A 17,231-nucleotide genomic window follows, 5' to 3' on the forward strand; every position below is an offset into this window, starting at 1 on the left:
GGTTATTGGGTATATTCTTGATTTAATAAGATAGCAGGATTTATTTTTTACCCAGGATATGTTTCAGGACAGGGTCGGGGTGGGTTACTTCAGCATCCTATCAAAACAGGTTTGCAAAGTTTTGCCAAAAGTTTTTTGAAGCACAGAACATTCTTTCTGATACATAATGTTTTCAGGGCAGCTTCCCCACTTTATCCACTTAAAGTTCTGACACTCAAAATGAATTTTGCATGAGCAGGGATGTAAGGCACCCACAGTTAAGGACTATGGCCAACCCATTATATCCACGTGTCGTTTTGCACTTTTACAAACCCCTGATAAAAGAGAAAATCTTGAAGAAAGTACTTCACACAGAAAATATTTCTTTTATAGCAAAACGTGTCCAATTGATTTATGAGGTCTTCGGTGGCAGAACAAAACACACGTATAAAACTGGGACTTAAAGAAAGGTTTCCTGGCTTTTCAGAAGAATACCACGTGACATGGGGGATGGGTTTTTGTATTTTCTAATGTGAATTCTTCGTGGACGCTGCACTCCCCTACTGGTGGGTATGTTTATTTTTAATGATGGTATAAATTGAAAAAACATGAAATCTTCTCAAGTGCTGGGGCTTTCATTCAAAGCATAATTGGTAAACTTTGATCCATAAATTAGGGAAATGTGTGGTACATTTTGTCTAGCTTGGGACATTGAATCAGAATTGTCAGAGACTGGCTCAGGTGTTGGCAAACTCCTACCCACCACCCACAGTGGTCTGCACTGCTTGTGGGAAACAAATGCTCCTGGAATCCAGACCGTCCACCTGTGGCTGTTTCCCTGCTGTAATAGCAGAGCTGAGTAGTCGTGACGGAGGGAGGGGCACAAAGCAGAAGACATTCACTGTCTGGCCTTAATGGAGGAAGGTTGCTGACTTCTGGACTGAGAACGGCCGGTCCCTTTGGAATTACCACTGTGACTTTAGTTTTCTAAGGGGATGGCACAGGCCCGGTGGAATTTTCCTATCAGTCTCGTGGGGCGTGTCTGCACAATGAGAGGATCTACAGCAGAGCCGTCATTCTAAGACCCCTAGCAACTCAGTTCCCCTTAAATGGAGTGCAGTGGACCTGAATTACACAATCGAAACCACCAGGCAGTGGCACTTGGGAGCAAAAGAAAAACACTCTCATTTTTTTGTTACCTGAACACACAGAAGATCCATTTTTAAAAGTCAGCCCGGCCTGCATGCTCTCTCCCCACAGCGTGGTCCATGTTGCTGAAACTCTGATTACAACTGCTCTCAGGATGAAACTAGTGGGCCAGGAAGCTTCACTCAGCAATCATGCCCGGCATGAACTTGCAGAGAAGGAGGCGTTTCCACTGGCCCCAGCATTTTTGTGGTGTCACTGGGAGATGGAGAGAGAGCTGCTATTTCTGCTACTAAATGCTATCATTTTAAGCACCATTCCAAAGAAAACAGGGACCTTGCCAGAGGAAGATTATAACACACCAAAAAGGGGAAAAAAAATCAACATCAAGGTAGACAAACAGATTCCTCTCATGGGCCTAGGACTTTTTCTCTGAATGAGAAACAGTTAAAAAGAGCAAGGGACAGAGCAGGGTGCTCGCAGGGTGGGGCCGGGGCTGGGGCTTGCACTCTGGCCTTCAAAGGTGCCAGTGCGTTTTGGTGAACACTTTTTCTCCTGTCTCCTCCCGAGTCTGCTGCCGGCTCTCTGCCATCACTCAGACTGACACCCCCTTCTCATGTTAATATTTGGGGAGCGCCCGCAAGTTCTAGGCACTGTGCGGGGCTAAGATACAGCAGAGAGGAAAACCAGGCAAGGCCCTGCCCTTCCCGAGCTTTTACTGAGGCCGCAGACAAGAATGGAACAACCACACTGCTGTGTAATAAGAATTAGGTCTTCGCCCCCGGTCCCTGGCGGGGAGCTTCTAAAACCCTGGGGATTCCCTGAGTGATGGGAGTGTCGTGGTTATGCTGCTGAGGTGACTCGCTGGGGGCGCCTACTGCAGGAGGGGGGCTGGTCATCAGAAAGACTAACCACTTGCCTGGAGCACTGGGGGCTTTGAGCCCACCTGACCTCTGGGGAGGGGGGACAGTCACATGGCCAATGATGCAATCAACCATGCCTGGTAATGAACCCCAGTAGAAACTCTGGACTCAGAAGCTCAGCGAGCTTCCTGGTTGGTGAACACACAGATGTGCTGGGAGGGTGAGGCCCTGCCTCCAAGGGGACAGAGATGGAAGGGGTGCTCAGCCTCCAGACCTCACCCCACATGCACTCTTCATAGTAAAACTGTAACCAGAAGTGCTGCCTTCCTGAGTTCTGTGAGTCTTTCTCCTGAAATATTGAATCGGGGCGGGGTGGGAGGCATGGAAAGTCTCCAATTTATAATCCGTTGTCTGGAAGTGCAGGTGGCCTGCGGACCCCTCAAGACTTGTAACTGGCATCAGAATCGGGGGTGTCTTTTGGAGGAATTTGCCCGTAACCTATGCGGTCTGAGCTAACTCTGGGTGGGCAGTGTCAGAACTGAACTGCAAGACACCTGGCTGGGGTGGGATGGGCTGACCTGCACAAACAGTGATGGTGACAGTACTGCAGAGAGGAACAACGTGAGTCAAAGCTGAGACTAGGAGGGTCTGACCCAGAAGGAGAGGTCTGGGGCAGCTTCCCTCAGGATCTGACAGGCGAGCAGGGCTAACCAGGCCCAGAAAGGGCCTTCCAGGCAGAAGGAACAGCGAGTGCAAAGGCCCCGTGGCAGGACTGGGAGGAGACAGTATCGCCCCAGTGGAGAGAGACGGCCCCAAGGTCAGGGAGGAGGTGTCCCCACGGTCAGGGAGGAGGTGTCCCCACACCCTAGGAGACCCTTCCCAGCACCACAGACCCAGAAAGACTCTCCCCAACACCCAGATGGGTGCCCCAGGTCCTCTCACCTCCACAGTTAGAACCTGCGACCCCTGCGGCTGGTCCTCATGGCTAATCGGAAAGCTTCCTCCCCTGGTCCCACAAACCCCGTGATCTCTCAATACAGTGGCTGTCGAGGCTGTGAATTCGTCCTTGGGCACAAGCCTCTAGAAGGAAAGTGGCAAATCCACTTAAAGGATGGGCTCAGGCCCTGCTAGGGGCAAAAAGCCATGAGTCACCAGAACAGTAGGGACGAGCCAGGCTGGGGACAGACAGTGAGCGAGGTCGGGGAGGCCACAGGGGAGTGGATGCCCTGTGTCCTGTCACCTGTTGGGGTGTCAGCCCTCAGCTAACATTTGGAATAGGAGCAGCCCAGGCCTCCTGGAGGTGAGAGGGCTCAGGGAGCTGCCGCGTGGGCAGGGCTGGGCCTGTGTCCGCTGCAAGCCTTTCCTGGCCTCTCTTACTCCCTTCTCCCAGGCCCCTCTGTCTAACTTCCCCTTTCCACTCGTGTCTTTGAAACCTCACTTTACGTCCTTCACCTCTTCCCCCTCTGTGCGCCCAGGTCAGGGTACGGGATGAGGCCAGACTGGATATCCTTGGAGGGCCTGTGGGCCCAGCAGAGCCCTCCTGGGGATCCCAGCCCCAGGTAGGAGCCTCGGAAGTGAATCCCTGGGGCTGTGCTCAGGGCAGGAGACAGGCTGGGTCTCGGAGATGCAGGTTCGAATCCTCCTTCCTCTGCCTCTGCCTGCAGACCTGGGCAGAGCCTCAGTTTGCTGGAAATGGGCACACAATGGAATCCACACCCCCGGGCATTCTGAAGATTCCGAAGATGTAGAGATCATGCAGACGCAGTAAGCCGTAGCTTCTACAAAAACTGATTGTCACGAATCCTGGAGCTTCACGGTGTCAGAAGAAAAACCATGTTTGCCTACACAAGCTGGCTCGAGCAGAGACAGTTAATCCAACTTTGTACACGTGGGCGGGGGCTGGGGTAAAGGCTGCATGGCATCTGTGCATCAAGAAGAAAGGCAAACCAGCTCACTGTTTCACCTACTCTACGTCCCGGTGGGGCTCCAGAAAAGCAAATGGTCAAATCATCTGAGTCCCTAACAAGGGGAGCATGAGAAAGAAGGTGTGGGAGGGGCATAAAAAGGAACGGCGGGGGGGCAAACCGAGGGGCGGCCACTGAGGAAAGAGCCCTCAGCCTCTCACAGGCTGTCTCAATGCTGCCATGGGCCTGGTGCTGCCTTCCCGCCGTCACACCCAGAAGACGCGCTTTCTGGTGGCCTCCTTGTGACGGCAGAGGAGGTGCGGCTGGGCCCAGAAACTAAGCGTCCCGCGAGGCACGTGAGGATTTATCAAGTCCCCTAATGTGCTTAAATGAGGGGGAAGCAGGACCTGCTCCCAGCACCGGTGCCACGGCAGCAATTCCCACTGCTGCTTCTCATACTCAGCGCTCTGTAAAGCTTCCCTCCTCGCCCCAAAGGAGAGCTGCATACGGTGGGGAACAGCCTGGTGCCTCTAATGCAAGCTGATCTGGTCTCACCGCGCTCGGCCAACATGCAATCTATCTCATAAATGCATCGCAATGTTCCACAAATCACCCACGTTTATCCCCCGAGACGTCTTTAACTCGGGGCTTAGAGTTACAAATGAATTCTCCTATGCATCTATTATTCTCTCAAACTCAGAGAGAGAGCACGGGCTCGTTCAGGGCTTCTTAGAGCCGGGATGAATTAGATCGCGCATATCTAATAAGGATTTTCAGAAACACAACGGAGCTATGGCGGGTATGAGCTGCAAGCCAACTGTTAACCGGGCAGGTATCCAGGGGTGAAATGTTAGTTCCATGAGCTACTGTCTGATGTGACCCCTGATACTTACAGGTAGAAATGACCAAAGAATAGTCACGTAGCATCCACCCCGGGACAGAAGTCCCTGAAGAATGGCACGCCGTAGAGACATCATACCTCCCAGGGGTCACGAGACTGATGGCCCCGACACAAGAAAGCCATACTGCTGAAGAAATACCAACAGAGAAACATGGTAAATGGGTCTACACCAGCTGGGTTTAGACTGCAATCCACAAACATTTGCAGCTCACCTGCAAGCTGCCATACCTTATTTAATCCCCACAACCATAAGCTACTCTTTTAACTCTTATTAAAGTTGAAGAGTCTAACAGATAAGATAGTGTGGAAGGCCCCACAGGAATGCCACGGAATCCCCCTCCATCCGGCTGCGGGTCACTCCAAGGAAAAGGAAGCTCTCGGAAGGCAGACTGAGGCCTTCAGGAATGCCGTACAGCTTCATTCTTTTCTTCATCTCCTTTGGCCTAGTTCCCCAGTTCTCACACTTCTATGAGGCAAATGTGTAACCTCTACACTACGGAAACACAGTGGTTCTTACACTTTTGCATGCATGAGGATTAATCAACATGAAGGGCGGCACACCCAGAGCCTTGCATTGGCTCTTTAGGGTCAACTTATGTGATTTTCAAGAGTGATTTTGACAATCCTAATCAACATTCCAGCAGGTTTTCTGTTTTTCTTTTTTAAAGAAATTGACAAGCAGATTCTAAAATTTACATGAAAATGCAAATTGCCCAGAAGAACCAAAGACATTTTGAAAAGAATAAAATTGGATGACTTACACTCCCAGATCTCGAGATTTCCTATAAAGATGCAGTAATCAAGGCAGGTGGTATTGGCAGAAAGATGTCCTGTAGAACAATGCACAGAACAGAAAGTCTAAGGGCAGAGCCACACACAAGATCGCCTGTTATGTGACAAAACTGCCAAGGTAATCAAATAGGAAAAGGAAGGTCTTTCCAACAAAAGGTGCTGGAACAACTGGATATCCCTAAGGAAAAGATACATTGATCCTTAACTCACTCCATACAGAAAGTTCACCCTAAAACAGATCACAGCTCTGAATGTAGAAGCTAGAACTTTGAAACCAGTAGAAGAAAGCATAGGAGGAAAGATGCTGAGACTTCAGGGTAGGACAAGATTTCTTAGATAGAACACAGAAAAGTGTGATCCACAAAAGGAAAAATCGACAAATGGGATTCTATCAAAATGAGATATTTTGCTCTTTGAAAGACACTCCCCAGAAAACAAGGCAAGCCACTGAATGGCAAAGAATGTTTTAATATATAGACAAAAATTATATCTAGGATATGAAGATCAGTTCAACACAATGATAATGAAACCATGCAGGACCCTGTGGGGCCTTCCAGGGGAGAGATTCCTCCCATGTCCCCTGCCTCTCATTTGTAGAAAACTTTTAGCTTCCTTGGCCTTCCCCAAGTTCCAAAGAGCAAAGTTAATCAGAGAAGTAAGAAAATTCAGAAACAAAGGAAAACAGTCAAGCAAGACAAAACAATAATTGTTTAGCCATAAAACTAAGTCAAGGACCTTGAGTTCCTCCTCAAGGGCTATAGATAATTTTATGAGCCATATCCTTGAGCCATTTTGCAGATACTAAGACTCCCACCAGCTGGAAGAAGTTAACCGTGTGCTGACCACAAGCATGTAGACCCCAGACCAGTTGGAACCAGAAGGTTGATGATTGAGATTCCAGAAACATCACCCTGTTACCTCACCATCAACCAATCAGAGAATTGTGCAGGAGCTGATCACATACCCTGCGACCATCCTCCCTCACTTTCTCTTTAAAAACCCTTTCCTAAAAGCTATCAGGGAGTTTGGGTCCTTTGGGCACGAGCTGCCCGTTCTCCTTGGTTGGCCCTGCAATAAACACTGAGCTTTCCTTCACCACAACCAGGTGTCAGTAGATTGTCTGTACCACATGTCAGGAGAGCGACCCGAGTTTGGTTTGGTAATGATGAGAAGACAAACAATGCAATCTAAGAATGGACTGAAGATTTAGCAGAAGAGGTATGAATGACAATGAGAACATGGCAAGGTCCCCCACATCATGAGTCTCCAGGGAAATGAAAATTAACCACCACGAGGTCCCATGACACACTCGCCAAAATGGCCATAATTTAAAGCACTGACCACACCACCTGCGGGATAGGATGTGGAACTCTCAGGCTGCTGTAGGAATGTAAAATGGTCCAACCACTTTGGAAAACTGTCAGGAAGGGTAAACATACCCCTACCAGCAGCTGTTCCACTCCTAGGGGCTCACCCCAGACAGGTAGAACATGGGGGACTTGAGTCCAAATGCTTAGAGCAGCTTTATTCCCAGCAGCAGAAACCTAGAAACAATCCAAAACGTCCATCCGCAGGCGCACGATAAACAAAAAGCGTCTCCGTACGAGGGAATACTACCCAGCAACAGAAAGGAACAACAGACACACAAACAACACGGACGGATCTCAGAGTCGTTACACTGGGGGAAGGAAGCCAACACCAAATGACTCCACTTCTATAAAGCTGTAGAAAATGCCCACTACTCTACAGCGACAGTAAGCTGATCAGCGTTGCCAGGGGATGGCAGAGGGGAAGCTGACTGCAGGGAGGCAAAGCGAGCTTTGCGGAGGGAACGAAAAGCTCTAAGTCTCGGTTATGGTGGTTTCACGAGCGTGTTCATCTGTGGAAACTCATCGGAATGTACGCTTAGAGGGGCGGAGTTTACTGTATGGAAATTTTATCTCGATAAACTTGATTTAAAAAAAGAGTAATTTTGACCAAGCAAGATTTTCTCCTACACTGGAACTCCAGATTTGTCGAAGAGATCTTCCCCATTCAGTACTTTATGATTTGAAATAGTCGGGGTGGGGGGTTTTGCTTGTTTGTTTAAAAGAAAACTACTTCAGTGAGCCCTTAAGGTTCAGGTCCACCCCACCCCTGACTGACGTGCTGTACTTGGTAGGCGGTTCCTATCAGGTGACTAATTTCACTTCCGTATATGGAAGCAGCACATTACAGCCGAGCAGAAAAACAACAGCTCCAGAACATTCTTCTGTTAACGCTGATGGCGGCACCTCCTTAGAAGGAGGCACCTCATCTCGGGGCATTGTGGAGCGTGGGCATCTCTTGTCAACGAAGAGCCGGAACAGTTTAAAACCCACTTCTGCAGAGAACCCGGGGCCTGGGGGGTGTCAGCACAAAGGAACACTCGGGCTTCTTTCTCCGTCTCTTGGCCGGTGGGAAATAAAGAATACACTTTTAGCTGAATGAGAACTGAAGTGTACTGGAGGAGTGCTATAAATTATACGCGGGCCACCAAATAAAACTCAATTTTCCGGTGATGTGAAGGTGCAGTGCTTCTGGAGAAGCTGCTTTGCATATCACACCAGACAGCAAGTAATAAGAGAGGCAGGCCTCGCGCCGGACTGTCGGCAGCGGCCGGTGACTGCGCGCTTCCCTCCCTCTCTCTGATCGCACTGCTGCAGTGTTGATTCAGAACACGGCGGCCCATGAACAGTGTCACCGTTGTGTCCCTGGTGCGGGTCCGCTGGCGACGCCGGCAAGCAGCCGCTGTACATGAAGCGTGATAAGGCGCTGCATCCCGCCGCGCTCAGCAGGCTCCCCTTTCCTCCTGCAGTTAACATCAAACTGCTTTAGCTGCACAGACTTAGGCATTATAAACGGCCTCGAGGTATAAGGCTGCCTGGCACGCTGATGGACGGGCTTCAAAGCTGAGCGCACACTCACGTTCGGGGCGGAGGTGGGGGGCTGCCGAAAATCCGTATCCCTCCCTTCTCTGCGTGCACCCACTCTGCAGAGCCCCTAAGACACGCCTTAGAAACCGTTCTCCCATTAGCGCTGCTTGGTCCAATTAACAGAGGGTTTAGGGAAACATTATGAAGTGTCGTCGCAAGAGCCATAGCACCAGAGGCGCTGGAGAGCTCTCGACGCCCTTGCCACCTTGCCTCGAGTGTGGTCCACAGTTGAGTAGAGCAGCTTCTCCTGGGAGCTCCTTAGAAATTCAGGGTCCCAAGACCCCTCAGGGGCCTGCTGACTCGGAATCTCTGGGGGTGGACCCAAGGATCTGTTTTAACGGGCACCTTCACGTGAGAAGCGCAGCTCTAAGCCCTGTTCTCGGCTCTCAAGCACGCCTGTGCCTCTGGTGCTTTTCTCAGGAATCACTTACCTGCAGACACAGATGCCAGACAGGCTCAGGGGGAGGCTTCAGAGGAAACACTTACTGAAAATCTCATCCATTCATCCATCCATCCACCCACCCATCCAATCCTATCTAATCCATCCATCCACACCCACTTACTGACACAGCTATCCACCTATCCCTTCATTCATTCATCCCTCCCTCCATCCACCTACCCGCCACTCCTACCCCCATCTATCCACCAATCCAATCCATCCATCCACTCAACCAACAGATACTGGGCGCTGATTTCCTGCCTGGGACTGCAGACCCAGGGATGAGAAGGCCCACTGGGTGCTGTGCCCTCTGTGTCTCTAGCCCACAGTTGGCCTTAAACTAACTGACGCCTAGTCTACCTCATCACCAGGAGAGGTGAGAAGGCCTGATGGCCAGAGCACAAGTGGGCTCCGAGGCTGCCCGTGAGGCTTGGAATGCCACCTCTGACGCTGCGTGGCTGTGTGACTTTGGGCAAGTTGAACAAGCTCTCTGAGGCTCAAATTTGTCAGATCTGTGAGATGGAGGTGATAACGGTCTCTACCTCAAGACTTGTTTGTAAAGGTTAAACGAGTTCATAAATGAAGACCAGTATCTGGAAAGAGTGAGCAGTCAAATATAAGCTGCGCTTATTTTCATCACTCTGTTGTCATCCCTGTGAACAAGGAACCCAGAGTCTGAAAAATGCACAGAAGTACGATACAACAAAACGTCTAGAGAAGCGGAAGAAGAATACACACGTGCTGAGAACATGGGGGAACGGCTCTGTGTACAGCTGTCCCTGGAACACAGTCAGCAATCACGGTCTCTCTCCACCTACCTACCTACCCATCATCTATCTGCTTAGCTAAGATTTACACTAAAGCACACATCTGGTAAAAAGCACAAACCATAAGTGTAGAGCTCGACGGATTTTCAAAGTGAACACACCCACATTGTTAGAAGCATCCATCACTGGGACCGCGGAAGCCCCCTCGTGCCACAGTCCAGTGCCCACCTGCAAGGGTGACCACGACTATGCCTTCTGCCAGCATCAAGTCTGGGAGTCGTCCTTGTAGGGAAGGCAGCGTTCACTGTGTTTGAACGCTGTGCAGTATTCCACTGCACACACATCCCACCGTTTCTTGTGCATTCTACTACCGATGGGCATTCGGATGTCTGGGGAAATCACAAATGGTGCCGCTGAGAACATTCTTTTTTTTTTTTTTTTTTTTTTTTTAACATCTTTATTGGGGTATAATTGCTTTACAATGGTGTGTTAGTTTCTGCTTTACAACAAAGTGAATCAGCTCTACATATACATATGTTCCCATATGTCTTCCCTCTTGCGTCTCCCTCCCTCCCACTCTCCCCATCCCACCCTTCCAGGCTGTCACAAAGCACCGAGCTCATATCCCTGTGCCTTGCGGCTGCTTCCCCCCAGCTATGAGAACATTCTTGTATTTGTTTCCTGGTGCCCATCCACACGCATCTCTGCTAGGGACCCATCCCGGAGTGGGGCTCCTGGGGCACAGGATAGGCTTACACTCAGCTTTTTTTCTTTTTTAATTTTTAATTTTTTGGCCACGTCATGAGGCACCCGGGGTCTTAGTTCCCCGACCAGGGATCAAACCCATGTCCCCTACTTTGGAAGTGTGGACTCTCAACCACTGGACTGCAGGGGAAGTCCCACACTCAGCTGTGATAGCAACTGTCAACAGTTTTTCTGATGGCTGGACCAGCTGACACTGCCTTCCGCCCCACAGTGGGTCAGAGTTCCAGGTGCTGCACACCTCTGCCCACGGTGGGCAGTGTCCGAGTTTCCTCTTCAGGAGGACTTTGAATGAACCCACCTTCCCGGCCTCGAGAGGCTCTGGACCACAGGCCTTCCCACTCTGCCCCACTCTTCACCCCCTGAGCAGCTGCTTTCTGCCCGGCGTCTCTCCCATCAGAGAATGTGTAGCCTAGAAGTCAGCACCCACCGGGAAAACGCCATGCAGATGCTGGCCCCTGTTCTCTGTAGTTCTCTTTGCTCTGGGATACTGGCCCCTCAGGTCCTAGCTGCCTTGGTTGCTTTCTGATGCTTTCAAGTCTTCCTTCCTCCCTCCCTCCCTCCTTCCTTCCTTCCTTCTTTCTTCCTACGTAATGCAACCTTTGATTTTTGGTGACTTAGTTGGATACCAGCAGCTCTGACATATGGGACCTGGAGGTCCCGGTCGATAGGTATGGACTGACTGCCTGGTGCGAGGGGCAGGTGGGAAAGAGCTACTAGCAGAAAAGTAAATAATGACTGGATAGCCATTTGCCTGTCATGAAATTCGGGGTCTGGAACTGGCACTCCAGGCAGAAGACGGAGCAGGGGCTGCACACACCAGGGGCTCCACGTAGATGATCCTGTTCAGGATCCTGGAAGCAGCAGTTTGGGAAGGTGGAGAGTAACATGTAAGGGGTGGACAGTGTGGGGATGAGAGGTAGAGCGGAGGGGCTGGAAGGGGCCAGGTGGTCCAAAGACAACCTCAGCTGGAAAACAGTTCCGACTGATGCAGGATGACATGTAAATCGAGGATCAGAGATGATGATGTTCTGACTTCACGCAACAGTCCCTAAAACCCCTGCAGGAAAATTGGGAACGCCCTTGGCCTTTAGATCTGTTTGTGCCGGGGGAAAGACACATCCTCCCTCCTGGCCCACTGAGAAACAGGCCACTGAGCCCCATCAGCAAAGCTGTGCAGAACAGACGGAGCTGGGCAGAACAGGGCGAGCCGCCACCACACAGAACCAGTGCTCTTCACACAATGCAGGGCAAAGGTCTCCTCTGCAGGGCTGGGAGCACGGAGCTGGAAAGAAGAGAGGGGAAGACAGGGTGTTTCCACCTCGCTGTTTGAAAATGCAGCAGGAAGCTAGGTAGTGGCTTCGAGATTGTATTAATTGCTTGTTCCAAAGATGCCAGCCCGTGAAGCCCCCACTTCTCTGATTTTTCTTCTCCCTAATTAGATCCGGAGTTGCCGTCATATGTACAGTGCTCACTTCAGTTATAAATGAGTGACACGGACATTATTAAAGAAAACACCACCTACAATGAATGTGGTAACCAGCAACCGAAAAATTACTAACAATTACCCAGGAGCCGACAGCTGGTTTTAAGTAAAAGTTCACAAGCAAGATGTTTACGTAGAAGTGTATCTTTATTTTGAAATCCTAAACACCCAAACATCCCTACACACATCCCGTGCTTCTGAGACAACCCAGAAAGAATACCAGGCAGCAAACACTTGCTCTAGCCTCATCCTCCCTGGGAACCTTCCCGGCTAACGCCCTCTGCCACCTTCGCTGGTGTTGACAGCCCAGGAGACCTTGGATAGCGAGGCAACAGCGTGATCCCCAAAAGTTTGGGAAGGCCAAGCCTGCCCGGCACAATCACAATGTCATTGGCCATGTTCCCGGCAATCACAATTGGGATCTATATGAGCCACTCACACACGAAACGGAAATGCAGGTGGTGGGACGGAATTAGCAAACAGGCAAACGTGTCCTCCGCAGTCTCCGAAGCTCAGACCTGAGGAAGATGTGGAGGTTCTGCAATCCTCCACCTGGCACACCAGGATCCAGGTAGCCCACAATCCCATCAGCATGATGTAAACGTACATTCACTGAACTTAAGTCAAACGGCAATACTGTGTATGAGCTACGGATAACATTTTGTAGGACGTAACATTATTCACCATATACACCTACGTTTTCCTGTATTTCTCATCTTTAATACATGAAGCTCGAGTATTTTCCAAGCAAAACTTCAATCACAACCAGCGGGATGAAAACACTGCTCGGTGGAAAAACAAGATCATTCCTTTAACTGTCAGATTAAAAAAAAAACGAAACTAGTAACCTCTACTCAATATATTATGCATTCCTCTGTCTTATCGCTTTTTGTTTTCTCATAAAATAACTCTTCATCAGTTTTTTAACTGCAAAGAGCACAGAATAAAATTCCCTGGGATCTCCCCGAGGGATGTATTGCTAATTGTCTATTGTGTGTTTCCCTGAATTATCACACAGAGGATGTGAGCACGCTTCCGGGTTCCAGCAGCGGGCGGTCCTGGTCCTTTCCTGGGCAGCGCCAACCAGAACCACTGGCCTGCTGCTATGGGGATTAGGGGACTAGGGGCGCGACTGGGGTTCTGGTGTCACTTGCTCCCTGTCTCTGCATCTGGACGGCCTTCCACGGGCTCTCACCTCATCTCACAGGCAATCACTGCAGTGTCTTCCCTCCTCAAGGGTCTCTCCTGGGCCTGACCTCAGGACTGCGCCCCAGCAGGTGCCTGCTGCAGACCCGGGCTCTACACATCCACACAGGGACGGGCTCTACCGCCCTGTCCTGAGCCTTCCCTAGAGCCCCTGCCCCCTCCCCCTGGCTCCGCCCAGGCCTCTGATGACCCTCCCTGGCAGATCCCTTCCTCTTTTCACCCCAAGTGCCCAAGGGGGCCAAGTGGCTGCTCCAGCTTCAGGGCTGAGCTGCCATCCTGGCCGCCTTCCTATCCCCACCCTCCTGTGGGCAGAGCAGCGCTCAAGAGAGCGGGTATGCGGTCCGAGGGGCCAGTGTGATCCCAGCACCGCCGTCAGAGCCCCGCACACAGCACAGATGTAGAGTTGGCTGTAAAACGGGACACTCGCGGCCTGCGGGCCGGGGAAGGACTGCGTGTGCTGGGCTGGGCCGCGTACTGGGTGCACCAGGGCCTCACCTGGATGGCAGGTAGAGCAACAGCAGCAGCGAGAAACACCCAACGAGGGAGGGACTGTCCAGGATCCACCCTTGGGGTTTCCTGACCCCAAACCTGTTCTGCGTCCTCACCTGCAACGCCATCTCTCCTACCCCACCTCTCACAGGTGAACCTCGTCCCTCTAGGTGTAGCTTCGAGGCCGGTCCTCCAGAGCCTCCCCTGGCCTCCAGGACTCTGCGCCTCTACACTGGAGCCCCACAATGCCCGGCGTGGTTTTCCAGCCCAGCACGGCCTCGTCCTACTTTGTGGGTCTCTCTGACTGTCTCCTGCACTAACTCTCATTTCCCTGAGAAGAGGTTGTCTGATGCTGGTGCCCCAGGGCCTGACACAGAGCCCATCTCTGCAAATCTTCCTCAGATGCGCCTGCATGGGTGAGAGCCCGAGCCCGCAGGCTCCCGCCCTGCAGTGGACCCCGTGCGCTCTGGGGTTGTGGGCCAGGTTTCAGCTTGTATGAATGCACATGTGCGTTTGTAAGTTTTTATGTGCATTTGTGGGCACGAACACATTCACACACCTGCACGTGTGCACATGGGTATGCGTGGTACGTGCATCACATGGATGTTAACTTGTGTGCATGAGCGTGTGACCAGGTATGAGCTGGAGAAGCGGGCAGAGGCCAGGTGGGGGAAGGTCCGAGAAGCTGCTGAAGCCTAGCCTCCAATAAGGTAGGACCATGCATTCAGGACTGCTTGCCTGGAGGCAGAGAGAGGGACGGACCAAGTAAAGCACTATTCATCATGCAGAAATCAGAGGGTATAAGTGTGTAGATCTCAAACTGAAAGAAAAAGCAAATGACAACTGTACCTGCCAAGTAAAAGAAGGGATCCAATGCAAGTCACACGCAGAGAAATCCCCCACCAAGTCTCCCGCAAGTGAAATTTCTCAAAGCGTCATCTGAGTCGATGGGAACCAAGTTCATCCGAGTCCATTTGCGAAATTAAACAAAACCAGAGCCAGAGGAAAAGAGCCCGGGGCTCCACACAACCTGTCTCTGTTGTGGACGCTGTGGAAGCTTTGCCGTTGGCCAGTGCAGCCAGGACAGAAGAATCTCCCTCACTGCCCGGGTAGGGCAGGGCTGGCACAGGAGGGAACTGATTTAGAGGCACAAGGGCAGGGGCTGCTGCGTCTGTGGTGGGCACACACCTCCCACCTGCACCCCAGCTGCAGCCCTTGTCCTCACTCAGAACTTGTGGCTAGACTCTGGATGTTCCGGATGAGAGGTCACAACCTTTGTGCTCAGGTACCCCGTGGACAGAAGGACTTTTTTGGCATGCACCCTAATTATGTGGATATTTACATGTTTGTAAACGTGCTGCCGTCAGTACTCAGTAGTTTAAGGCACAGGGTTCCCTTCGGGGGAGGCTGGGAGAGGTTTCTTCCATAAGGATAATGCATATAGATTTACATTTTGGAAAGTCCTCCCGGTAACACTGCATGTTTGGGGCTGACTTCTCTCAGATGTGATGGGATCATCACTCGTTGTTTGTTTTTGCTTTTTCACCCCTGACTCTGGCCGGGAAGGGGCTGGCCGTCACCCAGAAGGGGTGTCAGCTCTGGAGCTCTGGCTCACTTAACACTGATGCCGTGAGGACTGTCTCCAGCTTGAGGTTCCCCTGTAGGAATATGTGAAAGCCACTTGTCTATTGTGTTAAGGCGAGTTTAGTTAAAACTAGGCAATAATTCATAAATCCACTTCACCAAGTGCGCTCCCAATGAGCCCAGCCTCCACGGGCTGGTTGCAGGCAGTGAGCAAGCCTGCCCCACCTGCTCTGCGCTCCCCTCCTGACATAACTCAGCTCCTCAGATCCAGGCACAGGCAGAGCGTTCTCCTCTACCCCCATCATGAAAATCAGTCAAGTTCAATGTCTTCTGTTTTTCCTTGAAGTAGACATCAAAGTACAACAGGGAAGGTCTACACATCACAAGTACCCAGCCTGATGGATTTTCACTGTGAAAACCACCTTACCTCTCTTGTGTAACCACCACCCCAAACCCCCCTTAATTCCCTTTAGCCCTGAAACACCCTCCACCCCAAAGAGACACCTTTACCCCAACTTCTAACTGTGTAGACAAATTCTACCTTGTTCAGTATTTCCTATCAACTGAAGCATCCAGAATGCTCCCTTTGGTGTCTGGCTCCTTTGATCAAAAGTTTGTGTACGTGTTTCACCCACGTCCCTTCTGGTGGCTTCCATTTTGTCTAGAATTATGAAGTCTCCTCTTACTACTGGATTTAAGGAAGATTTCCTGGTGATTTTCTTGGTAATTATCTTTCTTTTTTTTATAGTTGATTTACAATGTTGTGTTAGTTTCAGGGGTACAGCAAAGTGATTCAGTTATACGTATACATATATTCATTCCTTTTAGATTTTTTTCTCATATAGGTTATCACAGGATATTGAGTAGAGTTCCCCGTGCTATACAGTAGGTCCTTGTTGGTTATCCATCTTATATATAGCAGTGTGTGTACGCTCCTCCCAAGCTCCTGATTTATCCCTCCCTGCCTGCCACGTTTCCCCTCTGGTAACCATAAGTTTGTTTTCAATAACTGTAAGCCTGCTTCTGCTTTGTAAATAAGTTTATCTGTATCTTTTTTAAAAGGGATGGGATAGGGAGGGTGGGAGGGAGATGCAAGAGGGAGGAGATATGGGGATATATGTATAGCTGATTCACTTTGTTATAAAGCAGGAACTAACACACCATTGTAGAGCAATTATACTCCAATAAAGAAGTTAAAAAAGTTAGATTCCACATATGAGTGACGTCACGTGGTATTTGTTTTTCTCTGACTGACTTCACTTAGCATGATCATCTCCAGGTCCATCCATGTTGCTGCAAGTGGCATTATTTCATTCTCTTTTATGGCTGAGTAGTATTCCATTGTCTGTATGGACCACATCTTCTTTATTGCTTCCTCTTTCGAGGGGCATTTAGGTTGTTCCAAGGGTAATTTTCTGAAATTGAAGCGTACCGTTGCTGGAGTAAAGGATACACTCTTAACGACAAATCTCACAGCTGTGCAACCCCACGTAACCACCAGCCAGTGAAGCTAGAGAAGATTTCTGGCCTCCCCATGCCCCACAAGGTCAACCCTCCCACAAAAATGAGCCGCTCATGACCTCCATCACGATGGGCTAGTTTTGCCTGATTTCGGGCTCCAGGTCATGGAGTCATGTACTCTTCTGAGGCCGGCTACTTCCACTGATACCATATCTCTGAGATTCACCTGCAGCCACTCTTTATCGTTGTCTATATTGTTCAGTTCCATGAAATCCCAATTCATCAGCTATGGGTCGTTCCCAAGTCTGGACTGTTAGGAAGATGCTGCTGTGAACCCTCTAGGATGTGATTTTCGTGCACACCACAAGTTTTCGTTGGGCATAACCTTAGGAGGGGGGTAGCTGGGTCCCTGGAAATGCACATGTTCAGCTTTAAAAGACCTGCCATGTGGGTTTCCAAAATGGTTGGGCCATTTCTTTTCTTTTTACTGGCAAAAAA

The 17,231-nt window shown here is 50.4% G+C and overlaps 1 protein-coding gene across 3 annotated transcripts in view; it reads right to left on the reverse strand.

Moving 5' to 3' along the window:
* Positions 1-17,231, reverse strand: part of CDH4 (cadherin 4) — a 558,545-nt gene that overhangs the window by 401,598 nt on the left and 139,716 nt on the right. The window lies entirely within an intron of this gene.

This window comes from Phocoena sinus, chromosome 15 (assembly GCF_008692025.1).
Source record: "Phocoena sinus isolate mPhoSin1 chromosome 15, mPhoSin1.pri, whole genome shotgun sequence".
Classification (NCBI taxonomy): domain Eukaryota; kingdom Metazoa; phylum Chordata; class Mammalia; order Artiodactyla; family Phocoenidae; genus Phocoena; species Phocoena sinus.